The sequence below is a fragment of the Mobula hypostoma genome, chromosome 14 (genome assembly GCF_963921235.1).
Source record: "Mobula hypostoma chromosome 14, sMobHyp1.1, whole genome shotgun sequence".
NCBI lineage: Eukaryota > Metazoa > Chordata > Chondrichthyes > Myliobatiformes > Myliobatidae > Mobula > Mobula hypostoma.
In genome coordinates this window covers 11,108,718-11,133,402 of record NC_086110.1, presented here as the reverse complement: position 1 = coordinate 11,133,402, position 24,685 = coordinate 11,108,718, and the positions used below count along the sequence as shown (strand labels likewise).

The 24,685-nt window shown below is 43.2% G+C and overlaps 1 long non-coding RNA gene across 1 annotated transcript in view; it reads right to left on the bottom strand.

Moving 5' to 3' along the window:
* LOC134356436 (uncharacterized) overlaps positions 1–24,478 on the bottom strand; it is a 50,927-nt gene extending 26,449 nt beyond the window's left edge. The window contains exons 1-2 of the long non-coding RNA XR_010020351.1: positions 24,361–24,478; positions 21,753–21,878 (exon numbers count right to left, since the gene is read on the bottom strand). This is a non-coding gene — a long non-coding RNA (uncharacterized LOC134356436). The remainder of the gene's footprint in view (positions 1–21,752; positions 21,879–24,360) is intronic.
* Positions 24,479–24,685: the final 207 nt, after the last annotated feature.

The window sequence follows — 24,685 nt, the reverse complement described above, 5'->3', positions numbered from 1 at the left end:
CTATTTGCATCATCATTTTCATATCCCCAGTTGGTGCTATGGCTATTAAAGTCACCACTAATAAGGTACATTTTGTCCTGGAGATCTAGGTTAGGTGGCCAGAGAATGGTTCATTTGGGGTTTTTTTTAGATTAGATTATGAGGACACTCAGTCCTCGTTTATTGTCATTTAGAAATGCATGCATTAAAAAATGATACATTGTTCCTCCAGAATGATATCACAGAAACACAGGTCAAACCAAGACTAAAACTGACAAAATCACATAGTTATAACATATAGTTACAACAGTGCAAAGCAATGCTGTAATTTGATAAAGAGCAGACCATGGGCACAGTAATAAAAAGTCTCAAGTCCCGATAGTCCCATCATCTCACGCAGATGGTAGAAGGGAGAAACTCTCCCCACCATGAACCTCCAAGCGCTGCAAACTTGCCAACGCAGCACCATTGGAAGCACCCGACCGCAGCGGACTCTGAGACTGTCCGAAAACTTCGAGCCTCTGACCAGCCCTCCGACACCGAGTGCCATTCTCTGCCAAGAGCTTTGACCCCACCCCGGCCGCTGAGCGACAAGCAAAGCCGAAGACGAAGGGCCTTCCCCTCCGGAGATTCTGGATCACACAGTAGCAGCGGCAGCGAAGCAGGCATTTCAGTAGTTTCACCACATGTTCCTCCATGCTCTCACATCTGTCTCCATCTAATCAGGATTGTGCACGGCACCCTAATTGACAAATAACAGATATCACCACTGGAGTGGCCGCTGCGAGCTGCAGCGCGTCGCCATCTTCTCCTCCCACCAGTTTGCAGACAGAGATGATATTTATCAGATTAGATTAGATTACATTATGAGGGCACACAGTCCCCTTTTATTGTCATTTAGTAATCCTTGCATTAACAAATGATAGTGTTTTTCCAGAATTACATCCAGTGTTACATGACAAACCAACTTAAAAACTAACAAAAACCACATAATTATAACATATAGTTACAACAGTGCAAACAATACCGTAATTTGATAAGAACAGACCATGGCACAGTAATAGTCTCAAAGTCTCTTGAAAGTCCCATCACCTCACGTAAACCTCCAGTGCCGCCAACTTGCCGATGCAGCATACTGGAAGCATCCGACCACAGTCCGACTCCGAGTCCGTCCGAAAACTCTGAGCCCCCAACCACCTCTCCGACACTGAGCACTATCTCTGCCGAGTGTTCCGACCCCAGTCCCGGCAATAGGCAAAGCCAAAGATTTGGGGCCTTCGTCTCCAGAGATTCTCGATCGTGCAGTAGCAGCGGCAGCCAAGCAGGTATTTCAGAAGTTACTCCAGGTGTTCCTCCGCACTTCTCACGGCTGTCTCCATCAAATCCGGATTGTGCATGGCCCCCTACTTACATATAATCGATATCATTCGGAACAGCTGCGCACGCTGTGTCACGCCGCCATCTTCTTCTCCCTCCTTTATGTGTTTTGTTTCAACTTTCAGAGGTTCCATTGAGCCAGCCTGGATGTTTGCTGTGCTCATTACTATAGATTTATCTTTAACAAAGATTGCACTTTCATAAGTTTGGCTCGGGGTGTCAATACCCAGAGACTTACCCACTTTTATATTCCTTAAAAGCTCCAGTACTTCCTCTTCTTTAATCATCATAGTTTCCATAACTTCCCTACCTGTTTCCCTTAGCTTACACAATTCAATATCCTTCTCCTTAGTGAATACCGAAGAAAAGAAATTATTCAGAATCTCCCCCATCTCTTTTGGCTCCACACATGGCTGTCCACTCTGATTCTCTAAGGGACCAATTTTATCCCTCACTATCATTTTGCTATTAATATAACGGTAGAAATCCTTGGTATTTATTTTCCCGTTACTTGCCAAAGCAACCTCATATCTTCTTTTAGCTTTTCTAATTTATTTCTTAAGATTGTTTTTACATTCTTCATATTCCACGAGCACCTCATTTACTCCATGCTGCCTATATTTATTTTAGATATGTCTCTTTTTCTGAACCAAGTTACCAATATCCCTTGAAAACCATGTCTCTCTCAAACTTTTAACCTTTCCTTTCAACCTAACAGGAACATAAAGCTTCTGTACTCTCAAAATTTCACCTTTAAATGACCTCCATTTCTCTATTACATTCTTCCCATAAAACAAATTATCCCAATCCACTCCTTCTAAATCCTTTCACATCTCCTCAAAGCTAGCCTTTCTCCAATCAAAAATCTCAACCCTGGGTCCAGAACTATCCTCCATAATTATATTGAAACTAATAGCATTGTGATCACTGGACCCGAAGTGCTCTGCAACACAAACCTCCGTCACCTGACCTATCTCATTCCCTAACAGGAGATCCAACACTGCCCCTTCTCTAGTTGGTACCTCTATGTATAGCTGCAAAAAACTATCCTGCACACATTTTACAAACTCCAAACCATCCTGCCCTTTTACAGTATGGGCTTCCCAGTCTACGTGTGGAAAATTAAAATCTCCCACAATCACAACCTTGTGCTTACTACAAATATCTGCTATTTCCTTACAAATTTGCTCCTCCAATTCTCGCACCCCATTTGGTGGTCTATAATACACCCCCATAAGTTTTACTACACCTTTCCCATTCCTCAATTCCACCCAAATAGCCTCCCTAGACGAGCCCTCTAATCTATCCTGTCAGAGCACTGCTGTAATATTTTCTCTGACAAGCAATGCAACACCTCCCCCTCTTGTCCCTCCGATTCTATCACACCTGAAGCAATTAAATCCAGAAATATTTAGTTGCCAATCACACCCTTCCTGTAACCATGTTTCACTAATAGCTACCACATCATACCTCCAGGTATCAATCCATGGTTTAAGCTCCTGGCATTTAAGAAATTTTCCACCTCTTATTCTCTGTTTATCACTAACGGTGCAAACAGCTTTACTATTTTCTTTTTCTACCTTCTTCCCTACATCTGTTCCAACACTCTGGTTTCCCTCCCCCCTTGTATCTAGATTAAATCCACCGGAGCCTCTCTAGCAAACCTACCTCCAAGAATATTTGTCCCCCTCCAATTCAGATGTAAACCGTTCCACCAGAACAGGTCCCACCTTCCCTGGAAAACTGCCCAATTATCTATAAATCTGAAGCCCTCCCTCCTGCACCATGTCTTCAGCCATGTGTTGACCTGCGCTATCTTACTATTTCTAAACCCACCTGCACGTGGCACTGGTAGCAATCCTGAGATTGCTGTCCTGGAGGTCCTGTCCTTTAACTTGGCGCCTAACTCCCTAAACTCACCTTTCAGGACCTCCTCACTCTTCCTACCCACGTCATTGGTCCCTACATGGACCACGACATCCGACTGCTCACCCTCCCTCTTGAGAATACCGAGAACTCGATCCGAGATATCACGGACCTTGGCACCAGGGAGGCAACAGACCATCCGGGATTCTCGATCTCTTCCACAAAACCTCTTATCTGTCCCCCTAACTATCGAATCCCCTATCACTACTGGTATCCTCTTTTCCCTCCTTCCCTTCTGAGTTGAGGGTCCCATCTCGGTGTCAGAGATGCAACCACTGCAACTTGTTCCTGGTAAGTCATCCCCATCAACAGTATCCAAAACGATGTACTTATTATTGGTGGGAATGGTCACAGGGGTGCTCTGCTCATTCTGTCTATTCCTCTTCCCTCTCCTGACGGTCACCCAGCTACCTGTCTCCTGACTCTTAGGGGTGACTATCTCCCTGTAACTCCTCTCTGTTTCTGCCTCTGCCTCCCGAATGATCCGAAGTTCATCCAGCTCCAGCTCCAGTTCCCTAACTCAGTTTGTCAGGAGCTGCAGTTGGATGCACCTTTCACAGGTGTAGTTATTAGGGACGATTGTGCTCGCCCTGACTTCCCACATCCTGCAAACGGAGCACTCAACTGCCCTAACTGCTGCCTCCATTACCTACTCTTAAAGTAACTAGATTTATTAAAGGAACTTACCCAATCTTACCTCACTTAGTGTGAAGCTCTTCCTCAGCCTCTACTTGCCGAAGCCTCTCAAGCCAAAGCATCTCCCTCTACTCCGTCGCCCGCTACAACGTCACCCGCTCCATTAATCTGCTCTCTTTTAAATACTCCCGCTGCCTCACAGTTCGATTTACACGTGCTTGCGCAGTCGTGCCCCGTTCAACTGCCGAAGAAACTGAAATACGACAAACTGCAGGGGCAGTATTCGTTGACTTAACAGCAGCATACGACACTGTGAATCACAGAGGCCTTCTACAGAAATTACCTAAAATGTTAAAGAATGAAACCATGGTCAAAGTAATAATAAGCCTCCTAGAAAATCGCAGATTTTATGCAGAAATGCATGGAGTTAAGAGTAGAAGAAGAACTGACTACCACAGGGATCAGTCCTGACACCTCTACGATTTAATGTTTATACAAATGACTAACTAACCTTTCCTAACACACGCAGGTTTATCTATGCAGATAACCTATGCATAGCAACACAAGCTAACTCCTTCCACGAAGGTGAAGTACGACTTTCAGCAGTCCTCAAAGCAATGAAGCAGTACACCCTATCCTCGTTATACGTGAAGGATATGTTCCTTGAAGTTGACGCATAATCTAAAATCGCATAATGTGAACAATTATTTAAATGGAGAAAATAGGGATGCGTTCCAGAGGGCTTCCTAAATATGTTTTATCTGTAACTTATTCATATTTTTATACCAATACGACACAAAAGCAGTACTACAAGACAACATTTGTATTATATTTAATCAATTTAAGGTAGTATTCAATGTAATAAATCATAGAAAGTTAACATCCTCTGGTGTACAATACTCAACAACAGTGGCAGGTGTGTTCGCTCCGGGAGATAGAAACATAGAAACATAGAAAATAAGGTGCAGGAGTAGGCCATTTGCCCTTCGAGCCTGCACCGCCATTCAGTACGATCATGGCTGATCATCCAACTCAGAACCCTATACCAGCCTTCCCCCCATACCCCCTGATCCCTTTAGCCACAAGGGTCATATCTAACTCCCTCTTAAATATAGCCAATGAACTGGCCTCAACTGTTTCCTGTGGCAGAGAACTCCACAGATTCACCACTCTGTGTGAAGAAGTTTTTCCTAATCTCAGTCCTAAAAGGCTTCCCCTTTATCCTTTGTTACGTACCCCATAACTGGGTTGCCAAACCAGCAGAAATGGATCACTTAGTTGGAGTCTGGTTTAACAGAAACTAATAAAGTTTTATTAAAGAAATAAGTAACACAGTACTCTAATCGTAGGGATATAAATGCAACAGGTTAGCAATGATAAAACACACATGTACACGAACTAGGGTAATAGGAATCAACCAAGCTCTAATCGCAGTCTAGGGGTAAAATGATCAGTCTCAAATGACGCAGAATTCAGTTCAGCTTAGTACAGTTCGCAGTAATCGCTGTTGTGCCGTTGGAGAGAGAGAGAGAATGCAAATTTTCATTCAAACAGACCTTTGATGTTCTTCGCAGTTAGCTTTCGGGCGAACCCTTTTATGTCTTCTGTGGTCACCGACTGTGACCCCTCCGTTCTGGATACGACCGTTCTTCCGTGGTGAACCCGGCACCCAGGCAAGGGCGGACACACACACCAGGTACCCACCGATCGTACCCTTTTCACCCTGTGCGTCTATGGTCGCTTCCCGCGACCGGACCTCCAAACTCCCACAAACTTGTGGGGGCACACCGCTCTTCCAGGGTCTCGTTATCTTGTGATCTCATGGTGTGTGTCGTGCCTTAGCGAACCTGTTCTTTTTATCCCCCTGCTGGGGTATCGCCTGTCCATCAAACTTGAAACAGTTCAGGTTCAAAGCAACCGGTCTGTCAATATTCTGACTTGTGTCTCTTTTCATTAATCTCTCTCTCCTCTCTCATTAACATTTTGAACATTCCTCCATTGTCTCCCTTATCTCTCTCTCATTAGCATCAATCTTCTGATAACTTGATTTGTCGTCACACCTTAAACTGTGACCCCTCGTTCTGGACTTCCCCAACATCGGGAACAATCTTCCTGCATCTAGCCTGTCCAATCCCTTTAGGATTTTATACATTTCAATAAGATCCCCCCCTGAATCTTCTAAATTCCAGCGAGTATAAGCCTAGTCGATCCAGTCTTTCATCGTATGAAAGTCCTGCCATCCCAGGAATTAATCTGGCGAACCTTCTTTGTACTCCCTCTATGGCAAGAGTGTCTTTCCTCAGATTAGGGGACCAAAACTGCACACAATACCCCAGGTGTGGTCTCACCAAGGCCTTGTACAACTCCAGTAGTACCTCCCTGCTCCTGTACTCGAATCCTCTTGCTATGAATGCCAGCATACCATTCGCCTTTTTCACCGCCTGCTGTACCTGCATGCCTACTTTCAATGACTGGTGTATAATGACACCCAGGTCTCGTTGCACCTCCCCTTTTCCTAATCGGCCACAATCCAGATAATAATCTGTTTTCCAGTTTTTGCCACCAAAGTGGATAACCTCACATTTATCCACATTAAATTGCATCTGCTATGAATTTGCCCACTCACCTAACCTATCCAAGTCACCCTGCATCCTTTTAGCATCCTCCTCACAGCTAACACTGCCGCCCAGCTTCGTGTCATCCGCAAACTTGGAGATACTTCATTTAATTCCCTCATCTAAGTCATTAATATATATTGTAAACAACTGGGGTCCCAGCACTGAGCCTTGCGGTACCCCACTGGTCACTGCCTGCCATTCTGAAAAGGTCCCGTTTATTCCCACTCTTTGCTTCCTGTCTGCCAACCAATTCTCTATCCACATCAATACCATACCCCCAATACCGTGTGCTTTAAGTTTGCACACTAATCTCCTATGTGGGACCTTGTCAAAAGCCTTTTGAAAATCCAAATATACCACATCCACTGGTTCTCCCCTATCCACTCTACTAGTTACATCCTCAAAAAATTCTATGAGATTCGACAGACATGATTTTCCTTTCACAAATCCATGCTGACTTTGTCCGATAACTTCACTGCTTTCAAATGTGCTGTTATCACATCTTTAAAAACTGACTCTAGCATTCTCCCCACCACCGGTATCAGGCTCACCGGTCTATAATTCCCTGGTTTCTCTCTCCCTCCTTTTTTAAAAAGCAGGGTTACATTAGCCACCCTCTAATCCTCAGGAACTAGTCCAGAATCTAAAGAGTTTTGAAAAATTATCACTAATGCATCCACTATTTCTTGGACTACTATGAGCGGTTGTTGTGGTGTCGGGCAGCTTTACACGGATAAGGTGGATGGTTGTGGTTGTCAGGATAATATCAAGCACAGCAAAGGATGAAGGAAGATTCACAGAACTCTTAGAACTGCTGGCAGCAGAAAGATTACAGCGATTTGCATAAAGTGATGAGGGTTGTTTGCTTGGCAATATTTTGTTTTTTAGTATAAATTTGCTTGTAGGGAAGAAGGGTTGACGGCAGGGAACGACTGAAATGCTGACTCCATTCTAAACGTGGGTCCATGTCCATCGCCATTTGTGCCAGGTGTTCCGACTTCCACCATTCCCTCACCGTTGGTGAACTCCTGGGATTTTCAAAATTGTCTGTTGCTTGCAGCATCTGAGAGATAGTTCACCGTAAAAAAAAATACGTATGCCTTGAATGTGGATTACACCTTGGTCAAGTGGTTGAATCAGCTATGTTGTGTTAGGCGGCGGGAAACACACTGATATGTTAGGATGAATGCTGTCCAAATGTTTAGGATGGGCTGGCGCATTGTCAAGAAACGAAAGAACTTTAAAGGCAAGATTCTGTTCCCAACAGTAGTGTCTCAGAGCTGTGTTACCTTCAGCTGATGCTGCGCTGTTTATAATTTCCAACTTTTTTTCAAGTGTTAAAGCAGTTCTCTGCCGCTTGGCTGACGGCCCAAGACATGACATCGGACACTTAGGAGGCATAGTTAAATATTTCAAGCACAAAATCACTGCACCGTAGGTAAAACCAACAAAAGTTTAAGATCGCGCATCCACACCTGGCCAAAACCAATGCGAGAGTGGCGGGAGTGAAATTGTGAGGTGCGTGCACGTGACTTGTATTGGCGGGAAAGCGGTGTTTCTCACATAACTGAATTTTGGACGCATATAAACAAGACGTTGGTAGAAATAGGTTCCTCACATAACTGTGAATCCGCATAGTCTGAAGACGCGTATAACGAGGATAGGATGTATTATGAAAAATGGTCTCTGAACCCAAATCCATCAAAAACTCAAGTGTGTGCATTCCACCTGAGGAATCAAGAAGCATCTCAGAAACTCAAAATCTTCTGGTGTGGGAACAAGCTCAAACACCATCCGACTCCAATTTACCTGGGCGTGACACTGGATAGGACGCTCTCATTTACCACCCACATCCAAAAACTCAGAGGGAAAGTTGGCTCTCGCAATTCTCTCTTGAAAAAATTAGCAGGCACAAAGTTTGGAGCTAATGCTCCCACACTTAGATCAACTGCCCTAGCACTCCGCTATGCACCTGCAGAATATTGTATGCCTGTGCAGGGCAGATTAGCCCATGCGAAGAAAACAGACCCATTGCTTAACGAAGCCTGCCAAATAATCACAGGCACACTGCACCCTACACCCACCAACATCATTTACAGACTTGCAGGCATTGCTCCTCCAGAGATCCGAAGACACACTACAACAAAAATTGAAAAAGGTTAACAGAACTCGGATCCACGGCACCAACTACACCATCATGTGCCAGTTTCCAACCGCCTAAAATCAACGAAAAGCTTTGCTACAGTGGAGGAACTACCTTACGGAACATCCTCCCAAACATACAGGATTGACTTCTGGCAACAAACAGAAGCCAAAACTCCACCAAACAATACAGTACAAGACCCCCACAGAAATGTTGCCAGATGGGGCACTGCTTGACAGATGGAAGTGGTGCACTCTCAACAGAGCAAGAGCGAGAGTTTGTAGGACAGCAGACAATATGGTGAAGTGGGGTTTAAAGACCAGTGAATCCTGTGAGTGTAGCGAAAGGCCAGGCTGGCTGGGCTGGGCTAGTGCATCGAATGGAGTTTTGCTTTGGATTTTTGCTGGTGTTTCGGAGGACGACAACGGTTGGCTGAACAACTAGACTGTGAACGGACGGAGGATGGCAGGAGGAAGTGACAATTCCGGAAGTGAGTTAGAGATGGAAGATGGCGGGGAAGAGGATTGGAGTGTAAAGAGTAAGAAAAGAAAACAGGTATGAGCAGTCAAATTCTGAGGGGTCGGGGATGATCAAAAAAAGATAGCAATAGAATGGAAAGAAGATGAGATTAAAGCAATTATAAAACTGAGCGAGGATGGGGCATCTTTCAGGGATTGGAACCCTATTCATTTGATGAAGGTAATCAACAAACTTACAGGCGAAGTCAAAAGAGCCAAGGTATTACGAAATGGATCGCTATTAGGAAATATGTCGGGATAGCGCTCAGCAAGGCAAAGTGATAAAATTAAATAAAATAGACGGCAAAAAAGTACAATGCTCAATATTCAACAATAGAAAATGGACTAGAGGAGTTATTTCAGGGATACCAACAAAAGTTACTATGGATGAGATTAAGCAGAACATAAAAGGAGCAAAAATTATTGAGGCCAAACGTTTGAAAGTTACAAGAGACGGGAAGAAGTGTGATAGTTTATCGGTGATGATTAACTTTGATGAAGAAAGATTGCCGACTAAAGTTCATTTAGGGTATATGTGTTATGAGGTCAGAATATATATACCACCGCCTTTAAGATGTTTTAAATGTCAGAAATTTGGGCATATTACGGCGGTCTGCAGAGGGAAACAAAAATGTGGGAGATGCACTGGAGAACATGAATATGGGAAGTGTGAGGCGGGAGCTAGGATGAAATGTTGCAATTGTGGCGAGGAACACAGTGCATTATTCAAAGGTGCATTATTAGCAAGAAGGCAGCTGAGGTACAATATGTAAAAGTAACTCAAGGGATTAGTTACGCTGAGGCAGTGAAAGGTTTCGCTGAAAGGAGTAAGCTACTAAGCAAACAAATACAGGGAATAATAAACTGGTGAACTGTGAGGGCTGTAATATGATAATAATAATGAATAGAAAACATTTCGTACTGTTTCTGCTAGATGCAATGAACTGTTCAGCGCAAACAGACAAAAGAACAGAAAAAATTAAAATTATAGTCAAGTCTGCAGAAAAATATCTTGGTATTACAGGGCTTAGGTGGGAAGCAGTTGAAAAAACGCTGAATGGAGGACCAAACAGATCACAGGTAGGGGAGGCGGAATCTTAATGGCTATATATATATTGCAAAGGAATTCAAGGAGTCTCATCGCAAATGGTCAAGAATTTAAGAAATATATATCATAGTCATAGTCATACTTTATTGATCCTGGGGGAAATTGGTTTTTGTTACAGTTGCACCATAATAATAAATAGTAATAGAACCATAAATAGTTAAATAGTAGTATGTAATTTATGCCAGTAAATTATGAAATAAGTCCAGGACCAGCCTATTGGCTCAGGGAGTCTGACCCTCCAAGGGAGGAGTTGTAAAGTTTGATGGCCACAGGCAGGAATGACTTCCTATGACGCTCTGTGCTGCATCTCGGTGGAATGAGTCTCTGGCTGAATGTACTCCTGTGCCCAGCCAATACATTACGTATGGGATGGGAAACATTGACCAAGATGGCATGCAACTTAGACAGCATCCTCTTTTCAGACACCACCATGAGAGGGTCCAGTTCCATCCCCACAACATCACTGGCCTTACGGATGAGTTTGTTGATTCTGTTGGTGTCTGCTACCCTCAGACTGCTGCCCCAGCACACAACAGCAAACATGATAGCACTGGCCACCACAGACTCGTAGAACATCCTCAGTATCGTCCAGCAGATGTTAAAGGACCTCAGTCTCCTCAGGAAATAGAGACGGCTCTGACCCTTCTTGTAGACAGCCTCAGTGTTCCTTGACCAGTCCAGTTTATTGTCAATTCGTTTCCCCAGGTATTTGTAATCCTCCACCATGTCCACACTGACCCCCTGGATGGAAACAGGGGTCACCGGTACCTTAGCTCTCCACCAGCTCCTTAGTCTTTTTCACATTAAGCTGCAGATAATTCTGCTCACACCATGTGACAAAGTTTCCTACCGTAGCCCTACACTCAGCCTCATCTCCCTTGCTGATTCATCCAACTACGGCAGAGTCATCCGAAAACTTCTGAAGATGACAGAACTTAAGGAAAAACCTCAGATTCTATGTATACAAGAAACATGGTTGAAACCACAATTAGATTTTGTTTTACAAGGATATACTGCAATTAGGAGGGATAGAAGCAATGGCAATGGTGGAGGAGTAGCAATATTTATAGCCAGTGGGATGAGCTATAATATAGTCAACATAGGGTAGAAGTATGAATCAATAATAATCAGAATATGGATAGGCAGAGAAAGCTTGGTAATAATAAATTATTATAATCCATGTAGAAGACTAAGCAAAGGTACATTAAACAAAGTGGGTGGTAAGATGCAAGGGAAAATAATATAGTGTGGGGATTTCAATGGACACAGTACACTATGGGGATGTAAAAATGTGGATGAAAACAGATTAGCGATAGAAGAATTTCTAGATGATGAAAAACTGGTATGTATAAATAATGGAGAAGGTATGAGATATATTATATCCCAAAACGCAGAAACTGCAATAGACTTAACATTTGTAAGTAGAGAATTAGCAGGAATCAGTACTTGGAACGTATTAAAACAAACTACAGTAGGAAGTGATCACTATCCCTCATTCACAAGGACTCAGGTTAAAATAGAACAAAATGTAGGATCTAGAGTGTCAAGGTGGAAACTAAATAAGGCAGAGTGGGGGATATTTCAAAAATGAAGTGAAGTAAGATGCACAAAGATTTTAGATGAAAATATATCAGATATAGAAGAATTGAATGATAAATTGGTCACAGCAATTATAAATTTGGCAGAAGAAACAATTCCAAAAAGTACAGGAACAGGAAAGAGGAAAAATGTTCCATGGTGGAATTGTGAATGTAGTAGAAGTATAAAAGTGAGAAATAAAGCATATAAAATGTTAAAAAAACAACATTCGGTAGAAACATTAATACAATATAAAAGAGCACAAGCAGAAGTTCAGAAAACAATCAGACAAGCAAAACGAGCATTTTGGAGACAGTATTGGGACAAAATTGGAAGAGAAACTCAGCTGTCTGAAATATGGGGCATGATAAGGAAAATGAATGGTATAAGAAGTAGTAAAGAGATTCCTGTGCCAGTAAGTAAGGACAAAATGGCAATTAACAATGTAGAAAAAGCAGCAATATTGGCAAAAACTTTTGTAAACATACATAGCTCGGAGAATTTGATGGTCGAGGCTAGACAGCAAAGGGAGGAGAGGCTTAAGCAAAATTCAGGAATTACGGACAAAAGAACATCAGAAGAAGTGCTGGATACACCTATTAGCATAACAGAAGTAGAAAGAGCCATTATGAATGTGCGGCCAACTCCTCCTGGGAAAGATTAAGTATGGGGTATGATGTTGAAGCATTTATCAAGAAGTGCACTTCTAGTTCTACAGAGACTGTTTAATAAAATATGGGAAATAGGTAAACTACCAACTGCATGGAAACATTCTGTTATTGTTCCAGTATTAAAACCTGGTAAAGATTCATCAGACCCAACAAATTATAGACCAATTGCACTAACTTCACAGCTAGGTAAACTTATGGAACGAATAATAACTGATAGGCTTACATACTTTCTAGAAAAAAGAACTCTTATTTCTCCCTACCAAAGTGGTTTTCGTAAAGGAAGAACTACAGTAGATTCAATATTCAGCTTGGAATCTGAAATTAGGAAGGCTCAAACAAATAAAGAAATGGTCTTGGCGGTATTTTTGACATAGAAAAGGCATACTTTATACTTCATACTTCATACTTTATTGTCGCCAAACTATTGGTACTAGAATGTACAATCATCACAGCAATATTTGATTCTGCGCTCCCCACTCCCTGGATTACAAATATTAAAAATAGTAAAAAATAGTAACCATTAAAAAGTTAAAGTATAAATCATAAACAGAAAATAGAAAAATGGAAAGTAAGGTAGTGCAAAAAAACTGAGAGGCAGGTTCGGATATTTGGAGGGTACGGCCCAGATCTGGGTCAGGATCCGTTCAGCAGTCTTATCACAGTTGGAAAGAAGCTGTTCCCAAATCTGGCCGTACGAGTCTTCAAGACCCTGAGCCTTCTCCCGGAGAGAAGAGGGACAAAAGGTGTATTGGTTGGGTGGGTCGTGTCCTTGATTATCCTGGCAGCACTGCTCCGACAGCATGCGGTGTAAAGTGAGTCCACGGACGGAAGATTGGTTTGTGTGATGTGCTGCGCCGTGTTCACGATCTTCTGCAGCTTCTTTCGGTCTTGGACAGGACAACTTCCATACCAGGTTGTATACCAGGCTTTCTACGGTGCATCCATCAAAATTAGTGAGGGTTTTAGGGGACAGGCCAAATTTCTTTAGTTTTCTCAGGAAGTAAAGGCACTGGTAGGCCTTCTTGGCAGTGAACTCTGCTTGGTTGGACCAAGTCAGGTCATTTGTGATATTGACCCCGAGGAACTTAAAAGCTTTTGACCCGTTCCACTTGTGCACCACCAATGTAAATTGGGTCGTGCGGTCCGCTACTCCTTCTGAAGTCAACAACCAATTCCTTCGTCTTGCTGACGTTGAGGGATAGGTTATAGGGATACGATATGCTCTGGAAAGAGGGAGTGTTAATTAAATTGAAAGAACTAGGGGTGGAAGGAAAATTATATGAATGGGTTCTAGACTTACCTTCTGGTCGAACAATTCAAATCAATGACAGAGTACTCCAGGACATATTTGGTTGAAAATGGAACACCACAAATTTGCAGTCCATTACTATTTTCCATAGTGATAAATGACATATTTGCGCAAGTTGAACATAGTGTGGGGAAACCCTTATATGCAGATGACGGGGCTTAATTGGTGAGGGGAAGAAATTTAATTTATATACAAAGGAAAATGCAAGATGCAATAAAGTGGAGAAGTGGACAAATAAATGGGGTTTCAAATTGTCTACAAGTTAGTTGCAAGTGATATGTTTCTCAGGAAGTCACAAACCAGTTTCTGTGAAATTATATGAACAAAAATTAAAGCAGGTAAAGGTAATTCGGTTCCTTGGTTTGTTATTTGATGAGAAACTTACATGGAAAAAGCAAATTGAGAAAATTACAAACAAATGTGAAAAAATAAATAACTTATTGAGGGGTCTTGCCAGACAGGACTGGGGTGCGAGCAGGATATCGCTATTAAATATTTTTCAAGCTTTACTGAGGGCTACATTGGATTATGAAAGTGTAGCTTACATGTCAGTTGCAGAAAGTAATTTAAAAATGCTGGATGTTGAGCAAGCTCAGGCCCTCAGGATATGTAGTGGCACTTTCAGAACATCACCTATATCAGCTCTTCAAGTCGAAATGGGCGAAATGCCATTAAGACTTAGAAGAATAAAGCTAATGCTAAATTACTGGGTTAACATCATGGGATATAACTACTCACATCCAGCTAAAGTTATATTAAAAGACTGCTGGGAACATAATAAGTCAAGTTATAATAGCTTTAGATGGATCAGGGATGCAGCAGCACAAAAATAAGATCTACACAAAATGGAATATAGCCCTACAGTTCCAATATCTGATGTTCCCCCATGGCTCTTTACAATGCATACAGTAGATAAAAACCTGCAACAACTTTTAAAAAAGAAGTCTAACTATGGAATCAAACAGATAGTACAAGAATATATAGACTCGCATTTTAGAAATGAACTTGTAATATTTACGGATGGATCAAAAGACCCTAGATCTGGCCACATAGGCATTGCAGTCTACATTCCTCAGTGCAAAACTAGTATCAGGAAAAGAACATCAAACCATTTATCTGTGTATATAACAGAATTAATGGCAATATTGAGTGCATTATCTTGGATAGAAGAAAATAATATCAAAAAGGTTGTAATCTGCTCAGACAATTTATCTGCATTAACCTCAATCAAATCAAGAAAATCAGAAAGTAGACAGGATATTTTATTGGAGATTGTATACAAGTTATATACACTGACTAAAAATAGGGTAGAAGTACGCTTTCTTTGGGTTCCTGCTCATTGTGGAGTGAAGGGTAATGAAAAGGTGGATAGTATAGCTAAACAATCGCTCAAGTTGTCTATAATAGAGGTCCAGATCCCTCTTAGCAAAGCGGAAGTCAAGAGCATTATAAAAACACATATTGAGGAAACATGGCAGAAGCATTGGGATGAGAGTGAAACAGGGAGACAACTGTACAAAATACAGAGGCAAGTCAGATACAAGAGATTGTCAAGTGGATATAGAAAGACAGAAGTGATCATCAGTCGTTTGAGAATTGGACACACTAATCTTGATTACACATTACACAAAATAGGGAAACATCCAACTGGGTTGTGTGAATACTGTAATCAACCAGAAACAGTTGAACATGTATTGATAAAATGTAAGAAGTATCAAAAAGAAAGAGTGAAGATGATAGGAGCGCTTAAGATAAACAAAAAAACTGATGTGGATATAGAATGTCATGGTCTGGTCCATGAAGTCTGCATTCCGGTTCACAGTCTGGTCTGTGGACTCAGGACTCCAGGTCTTCCAGCTGTCCCTTGATTGGTTGAGTTAATCATAGGCACCTGATTCCCATCTTTGGGCTTGGAATATAAGTAGCTTTGGGGTTGAGTGTGGGCTGCTGGCTGGTGCTGATGATGTTGTCAGTGGGAAGATAGACTGAGAGAGGAGTTGAGTTGAGTTGTGACTGGAAAATGGTGGAAAGAGAGAACATCAAGGAAAGAGCCAAGCTGTTGAAGGAAGTTTTTGGCAAGAGTGGAAGTTAACTAGAGATGGAGGTCAGCGGGAAAGAGGAATGGAATGGAAAGAGGAAGAAAAGAAAGCAGAGGTATGGGATATCAAACTCTGAGGAGTCAGTGGATGATCAAAACAGGACAGCAAAACAATGGAAAGAAGATGAGATTAAAGCAATTATAAAACTAAGTGAAGATGGGGCATCTTTTGGTGATTGGAACCCGGTTCGTTTGACGAAGATGCTCAACAAAATTTTAGGCAAGATTAAAGCAGCAAAGATTTTATGAAATGGATCGCTATTAGTGATTTGTTGGGATAGTGCTCAGCAGGGCAAAGTGATAAGACTGTGTAAAATGGACAGCAAAGAAGTACAATGCTCAATACCCAACAATAGAAAGTGGACTAGAGGAGTAATTTTGGGGATACCAACAGAAGTTACTATGGATGAGATTAAACAGAACATAAAAGGAGCAAAAATTATTGAAGCCAAACGTTTGAAAGTTACAAGAAACCGGAAAAAGTGTGATAGTTTATCGGTAATGATTAACTCTGATGAAGAGAGATTGCCAACTAACATTTACTTAGGGTATATGTGTTATGCGGTTAGAATATATATACCACCGCCTTTAAGATGCTATAAACGTCAGAAATTTGGGCACATTGCGGCGATCTGCAGAGGAAAACAAAGATGTGGGAGATGCACTGGAGAACATGAATATAGGAAATGTGAAGCGGGAGCTAGGCTGAAATTCTGCAATTGTGGCGAGGAACAGCGCAGCTTATCTAGGGTGCGTTTATAGCACGAAAGCAGCTGAGATACAATATGTAAAAATAACTCAAGGAATCAGCTATGCAGAGGCAGTGAAAGAATTTGATGGAAAAAAGGCTGTCAAGCAAACAAGTACAGGGAATAATAAGCTGGTGAATTGTGAGAGCTGCAATATGAAAAACAAGGATACACTATTAATGAGTAGAAAGGATTCGTGCTTTTTATGGTGGATGCAATTAATTGTGCAGCGCAAACAAGCAAAAGAACTGAGAAAATTAAAATTATCATCAAGTCTGCAGAAAAGTATCTTGATATTAAAGGGATTAGGTGGGAAGAAGAAAAGAAACACTGAATGGAGGATCCAACGGTTCACAGGCAGGGGAGATGGAATCTTAATGGCAGTATATTTATCACAAATGGTCAAGAATATAAGAAATGTTTCAGAACTTAAGGAAAATCCTTGGATTTTATGGTTGAAGCCCAGGGTAAATGTGCAGAACTCCAACAACAAAAAGAAGTACCCGACAAGAACAACGGTGAGTCGGAAAGAGATTGGAAAATGGAGGAAATTATTACAAGGATACAAAAGGAAAAGGAATTTGTTGCAAAGTGAATTATCTACATTATAAAATGAAAACATGGAAGCAAATGAAGAAGAACTCCGAGGTCTCAGTAAACAACTGCAGGCTACAATCCAAGAAAAGGAAAACCGGAAAAAAATAGTCATAGTCATAGTGATAGTCATACTTCATTGATCCCAGGGGAAATTGGTTTTTGTTACAGTTGCACCATAAATAATAAGTAGTAATAGAACCATAAATAGTTAAATAGTAATATGTAAATTATGCCAGTAAATTATGAAATAAATCCAGGACCAGCCTATCGGCTCAGGGTGTCTGACCCTCCAAGGGAGGAGTTGTAAAGTTTGATGGCCACAGGCAGGAATGACTTCCTATGATGCTCTGTGCTGCATCTCGGAGGAATGAGTCTCTGGCTGAATGTACTCCTGTGCCCACCCAGTACATTATGTAGTGGATGGGAGACATTGACCAAGATGGCATGCAATTTAGACAGCATCCTCTTTTCAGACACCACCGTGAGAGAGTCCAGTTCCATCCCCACAACATCACTGGCCTTACGAATGAGTTTGTTGATTCTGTTGGTGTCTGCTACCCTCAGCCTGTTGCCCCAGCACACAACAGCAAACATGATAGCACTGGCCACCACAGACTGGTAGAACATCCTCAGCATCGTCCGGCAGATGTTAAAGGACCTCAGTCTCCTCAGGAAATAGAGACGGCTCTGACCCTTCTTGTAGACAGCCTCAGTGTTCTTTGACCAGTCCAGTTTATTGTCAATTCATATCCCCAGGTATTTGTAATCCTCCACCATGTCCACACTGCCCCCTGGATGGAAACAGGGGTCACCGGTACCTTAGCTCTCCTCAGGTCTACCATCAGCTCCTTAGTCTTTTTCACATTAAGCTGCAGATAATTCTGCCCACACTATGTGACAAAGTTTCCTACTGTAGCCCTGTACTCAACCTCATCTCCCTTGCTGATGCATCCAACTATGGCAGAGTCATTCGAAAACTTCTGAAGATGACAAGACTCTGTGCAGTAGTTGAAGTCCGAGGTGTAAATGGTGAAGAGAAAGGGAGACAAGACAGTCCCCTGTGGAGCCCCAGTGCTGCTGATCACTCTGTTGGACACACAGTGTTGCAAGCACACGTACTGTGGTCTGCCAGTCAGGTAAAAAGCAGATAGACTTGGAAAAACAGCAATATTAAAAGTATAACGTGTGGTAATTACTATTCTTTAACAAGATGATTTTAGTCTTACAAGTGATTTGATGAAATCAATGTAATTGAGGTAATGCAACTACATGAAAACGTGACAAAATTAGGGAAGAATAGCAGTTTGCGGCATTATCTAATGAGCGCATTAAGCAGTCACGAGGAATTGCAACTACAGAGTGATGCTGTTGGAGAACTGCAGGCTGAACTAGATTGTCTAAAGTAGAGAACTCCAGGACATATTTAGTTGGAACACAAGAAGTCTAGCAGGTGGCGGTAATGCACTGAAAACTGGTTGCCAACCGCCATAAAACAAAAAAGAAGAAGAAGAAGAAGTGTGGGCGGCTGGTTTGTCTTGTCAGTCTCCCTTGGAGCAACCTGCTGATGGAAGGCTAATGAAACCATTCGTGATCTCTAGGCCTGGTTGGAGGACCACTGCTTCATGGAATCTTGTTGCCACTTGTTGGAGTCGTGTTTGTGGTATGGATTTGGCTGTTTCCTGGGCCAGCTGAGTGGCTGTGAGCCACTCTGAGCTAGGTAGAGATCCAGCTGTTTCTGTAGCCAGTGGAGGTTGTTGGCTGTAACTGTGACTTGGAGCAACCCTGAAGCAGAGATGGAACTGTCTGTTGTTCTTTGGTGTTTGTCTCTTCTTGTCCTTGCCTCTGTGGGATAAGTCAGGCTGTTTTGCTGTGCCCTGTCGGGGTGGGGGGGTGGTATCTGTCTTGTCTTGTCCTTGCCTCTGTGGGATCAGGCCGTTTTGCCGTTGCCCTGCGGGGGGACATGTCTTGTCTTTGCCTCTGTTGGGTAAGTCTGGCTGTTCTGCTGTTACCCAACAGGTGGACCTGTCCCACCTTGGTGTGGAGAGGTTGAGTCCTGGCTTGTCTAAGTATAAGTCCTGGCTCTATGTCTATGTACCGTCCTGTCTCGTGTTGGTGTTGTGTTAACAATGAGTCCTGGCTTTTCGAAGGACAAGTCCCGGCTCTATGTTGATGTTCAGTTCCCAGTCGGTCTCTCAGCTCCAGCCTCTGAGTTATCAGCCTCCGCATTTCAAGACAGAGATCCCGCAGCCAAGCTCCAAGAACCCAAGACCCTAGCCCCAAGCCTCAAGAAAAAAGACCCCAGCCTGTTTCCAAGCTCAGGCCTCTAGACCCCAGCCACATCCTGTCCTGAAGCCATGTCATGTCCTTGCCTGGTTCTGGGGTCCAAGCCCGAGGCAAGACCCAGGTTCTGGGTCCTTGTCCTGTCTTGGGCTCGGAGTTGAAACCTTGTCTCCTAGTCCATGGTTTCTAGTCCTGGTCCTGCTTTCCCTAGCCCAAGTCAGCATTCTTGTCCCTGCTCCTGGTCTGAATCCTGATATGTCCCTACTCTAGTCAAGTCCTGTTCCTTGTACTTCAGTGTCTGTCTTGCATTTGGGTCCGTTTCCAATGCCCCTTTGTGACAGAGAAGCCATTTTAATTGGGAATTCAAGAGAAATACAAATCCGTATCATGAAGTATCTGAAAGACTCAGGTTTATTATATAGAATATAGGGAATGCAATTCTTTTCCCTTCTCCTGTTTATCCAATCATCCACACTCCAGTCTAGCAGGTGGCGGTAATGCACCTTAAAGCTGGTTTGCCAACCTCCATAAAACAACAGAAGAAGAAGAAGAAGACATTTAACACGTTCTGCATAACTGCCCTCTCTCACCTGATTTAGCTGACACTGACTTGCTCAACATCAACCAAGCAACACTAGAGTGGCTGTCTGTCTGGTGTGACAAGCTATGATGATGACCTGCTGAGATCCTCCGGCACTTTGTGTGAGTGTGTGTGCTGCTCTGGACTGCCAGCATCTGCAGAATCTCTTGTGTTTATATCACTTATCAGATGATGCTTTCCCCTCCAACAACTGCTCCCCAACCTACTTCTGCCAGGACCTGCCTTACACTATCAATATCTGCTTACCCCAGTTTAGTACTCTAACTTGAGGACCAGCCTTATATTTTTCTATGACTGCCTCGAAGCTTATTGTGCCATGGTCACTGTTTTCCAAAGGGTTTCTACACAGACACTTCAATCACTTGGTCATCCTTATTTCCTAAGACCAAGAACAGCTCCCTCCTTAGTAGAACTTCAGAGTGACTGTTAGGTATCCTGCAATCTCACACCAGAAACTACTTCAGAAAATCCTCTTGAATGTATTTTTTTCAATTCTTCCCCATCTTATAAATTATTCATTGGCTGCCTATCCAGAAGGCTCCTCGTGAATCCTTCTTACTTCCACCATCTCATAAACCTTCATATCTATTTCCTTCCTCGGCTGAGTATGTATAGTTGCTGAATTATTGTTGCCAAATTATGGCTCCTAAACATTGCAAGCAACAAATGTTATATGAGCATCTTGTGCAAAGTGTTTAGAATGGAGTCAGATGATCATAGTATAATCACCCTTTAATCAAACTTGCTTTTCAAAGGCGATTGATGTCGCTGTCATGGTCCCGACCGTTAATTCCCCATTTTCTCCTAATTCCCTTTGATTGCGACACCCGATTCTTATCTACACCTGCAGCATAAAAACCCCAGCTTTGTATCCACTCGTTACCAGACCATTGATCCAGCCAATGCGATAATTCACGGTCCCAGCCGCTTAGAATGGCATATTCTGAGTTTAACTTCAGTACCGAGGTTCCCCTGTGTAACTCTGTTTCTCCGTGTCAAGATAAGTATTCTAAGTTTTACTTCAGTACCGAGGTTTACCAGTGTAACTCCGTCCCTCTGTGTTAAGAAAAGTATTGTCTGCCGTTTGCCTTTCTACACTCCGCGTCAAGATAAATTTTGCCCGCTGCCTGTCTCCTGTTTGCCGTTCAGCTCCAGCAACGCCGTGTTAAGAAAAGGATTGCCTGCCGTTTGCCTTCCCATTTAACACTCCATGTCAAGATGAGTGTTGCCTGCCACCTGTCCCCCGTTTGCCGTTCAGCTCCAGCAACGCCCTGTGTCAAGAAAAGTTTTGTCTGCCTCCTGCTTTTCCGTTCATTCGCGCTGTTTGCCAGTGTAACCTATCTCTCGACCGCTAAGAATTGTGTACTCTTAGTTCTGTTTCCACGCTGCTTGCCTGTGTTAACTCTCTCTCGGCTGCTTGGAATAGTTTTTGGTTCCGCGCTGTTTACCCGTGTTAACCCTGTCTTTCCGTCTTAACAGGAGCATGGCACCCCGCCCGCTGTTCCCCTCAAGCCACGCTCGCACCTTGGTCTGCATCCCTGCTCTGCCTCGTTCCGCTGCTCACCTACAGTCTCCGTTAGTTCAGTGGTTAAACGCCGCATTTCCACTGTAGCGACCCGGGTTCGAGCCCCGGTCAAGCCTTCCTCGCTCCTCGGCTTTCCTCTGCTTAATCCTCGCTCCCCGGCCTTCCCTGTAATTGTTAATAAACATTTTTAGATCACTCTACCTCAGTGTCTGGATTCACCCTGTTCAATGCAACAGTAGCAGACTGTCACAAAATGGAAGAAGTATTTGTCTCTTGGATAATTGCCATTGGCAAACGTGATCACCCGTGTATAATGGCAAGCATAGAAGATAGGAAGAGTAGGCCACTTGATACTTGAAGACCAGCTGGAATAGTCAAAGACTAAACTCTCTTGGAGTTGCAGAGCTTATCGGGATTCTGTCATAACAGCAAAAGATTCCCCAAAATCTACATGTTCCTACTACCTGCTGCACTATCACGGGAGAAAGAGAAAAGTCAGTTCTCATGGACAATGGAGAATGTAAATATTTTGTATGTTTCTTCATCAGTGCTGGAATGTACTGTATAAGTGTAAAAATTGATGCCCATCACCTTCACTGGCACTGACAAATACAACCCTTTCCCACACTTTGTCTTTAGTTGGAGCTGGTGCATTTACATTTTCTTGCCAGGAGCTCTGCAATCCCATAAGACATAGAAGCAGAATTAGGCCATTCAGCCCATTGCATCCGCTCTGCCATTTCATCACAGCTGATCCTGGATCCCACTCAACCCCATACACCTGCCCTCTCACCATATTCCTTGATGCCCTGACCAAACAGGAATCTATCAACTTCTGACTTAAATATACCCAGACTTGGCCTCCACTGCAGTCTGTGGCAGAGCATTCCACAGATTCACCACTCTTTGGCTTAAAAAATATCCTCCTTACTTCTGTTCTAAAAGGTCACCCCTCAGTTTTGAGGCTGTGCCCTTTAGTTCTAGATACCCCCACCAGATGAAACATCCTCTCTATATCCACCTTATCTAGTCCTTTCAACATTCAGTAGGTTTCAATGAGATCCCCCATGCAGTCTTCTAAATCTCAAGTATAATTCCTTAGGGTGCACAGAGGAAAACTATTCCTGGAAAATTCTTTGTATTGATCCATCTGGTGATAACTGTCCTCCTTTCTCCAGCATCTTTTAACCAAGTGTTTAAGAGCTATAGTTTAGCTGATCATTAGAGGTCCAAGATACAATCTTAATTTCTGCCATAGCATTCCTTTTTGCAAGTTCTCTACAGTCAGAACAACCCTTCATATTGTATACAGTTCAAGTTTTCTTTTATTTCAAAATATACTTTATTCAAAAATAATCTACAATAGACCATCCAATGACTCTCAATCCTTTACATATGTTTCCCTTATGGTCTCTACATATCTATACTTTTGGCCACCCACGTGGCACTCTGTTGGTTCACCTTACCACACTATTTTTGAGGGGTGTACTCCCTGCCACCTGACCCCTCCCACTCCCGCAGGAGTAGAATCCTAAACCGTGGTCCTTCCCCACCGGGCCCTTGTGGTGGCTGCACCAAGTTTCAGCGCGTCCCTCAGCACATACTCCTGCAGCCGAGAATGTGCCAGTCAGCAGCATTCTCCCACGGACATCTCCATGTGCTGGTAGATCATCACGTTTCAGGCCGACCAAAGAGCGTCTTTCACCGAGTTGATGATCTGCCAGCAGCACCGGATGTTGGCCTCCGTGTGTGTCTCCAGGAACAGCCTGTAGATCAGTTCAAGTTATCATATTATAAAGATTGAGAAGCACAGCATGATATGCTAAATATCTAAAAGGATGCTATCATAAATAAGTGGGTATATATATCATGTGATATATATCATGAATTTCCAGCATCTGTAGAATTCCTGTTGTTTGCATATATATCATGTGATTCCTTAAGGTTGTTATAGCCAGTGGTGGTAGTGGGGATAAGCTTCCCTATTAAATGCTCCCAGTGGGTCTCAAATAGCCTCTGACAATCAAGTCCAGCTCCTGGCCTTTATGTGTGGTTTAGCTACTAAGCCCAGCAGAACCATTTCTACTGACAGGAGAAGGGGCAAAGGGGCACTGGCACCTTAAAATCAGTTGCTTCTGGCAGATGGGGGTTGGCTGCAGATCCAGAAGGAAAACTCTGATCTCAAACCTCTGCTGCCTTGTGGCTATACCCACTCTTGGGGAAGGCTTTGGGAATAAACCCTGAGGTTAAGTTTAACACTGACTGGCAACTCCTGCAATGCTGCTGGTGTCACATTCTCTCGGTCACTGCCGTTCAATTGGATTCATCAGCTGCGTGGAGAGGGGGAGCCTGCTACATGAGTGACATCTTTCTCTCCATATTGTTCAGTGCCCTGGCTTGTGTATCAAATTGACAGCTGGGATACAAAACCCATGGTTGACTCTGACCAATACAGGGCCTCAACAATATATCACGAAAAGATTAACAGAATGCACATTCTTCTCTTTAAAAATGGCTTAAGGATGATGCTATTTTCTAACTATCCCCGTTAATTAATGACGCCTAAATTTGTCCCCAACGCATTCCTGACCTTCCGCTCTTAAACTTCAAACCGTTTTTTCCTCTTTCCCAATTCTAAAATATTAACCCCGTTGTGTTTCCGACCCTCCTTCTCCGAATTCGCCCAGCTTCTCTCCCTCTTTCTTGCGATCTGGTGCGCCCCAACCTCACTTCTCCCTCCGCGCCTCGCCGCACACGTCGTCCTTCTCTGCTCCCGGCGACGCCGCGCGCGCGCCCGCCCTCCGGGATAACAAATTCGACGCGCGGCGGCGGCCGCTACAGGCGGTTCGGCACTGCGCATGCGCAGCGCCAACGGCGCGCGGCGAACGTTGTAGGGGGTTTTCAGGTGAGGAGCGTGCTTCGGTCTGCTTTATGGTTCACCTGTCCAGGGACAGTAGTGAGCTTATAGATCA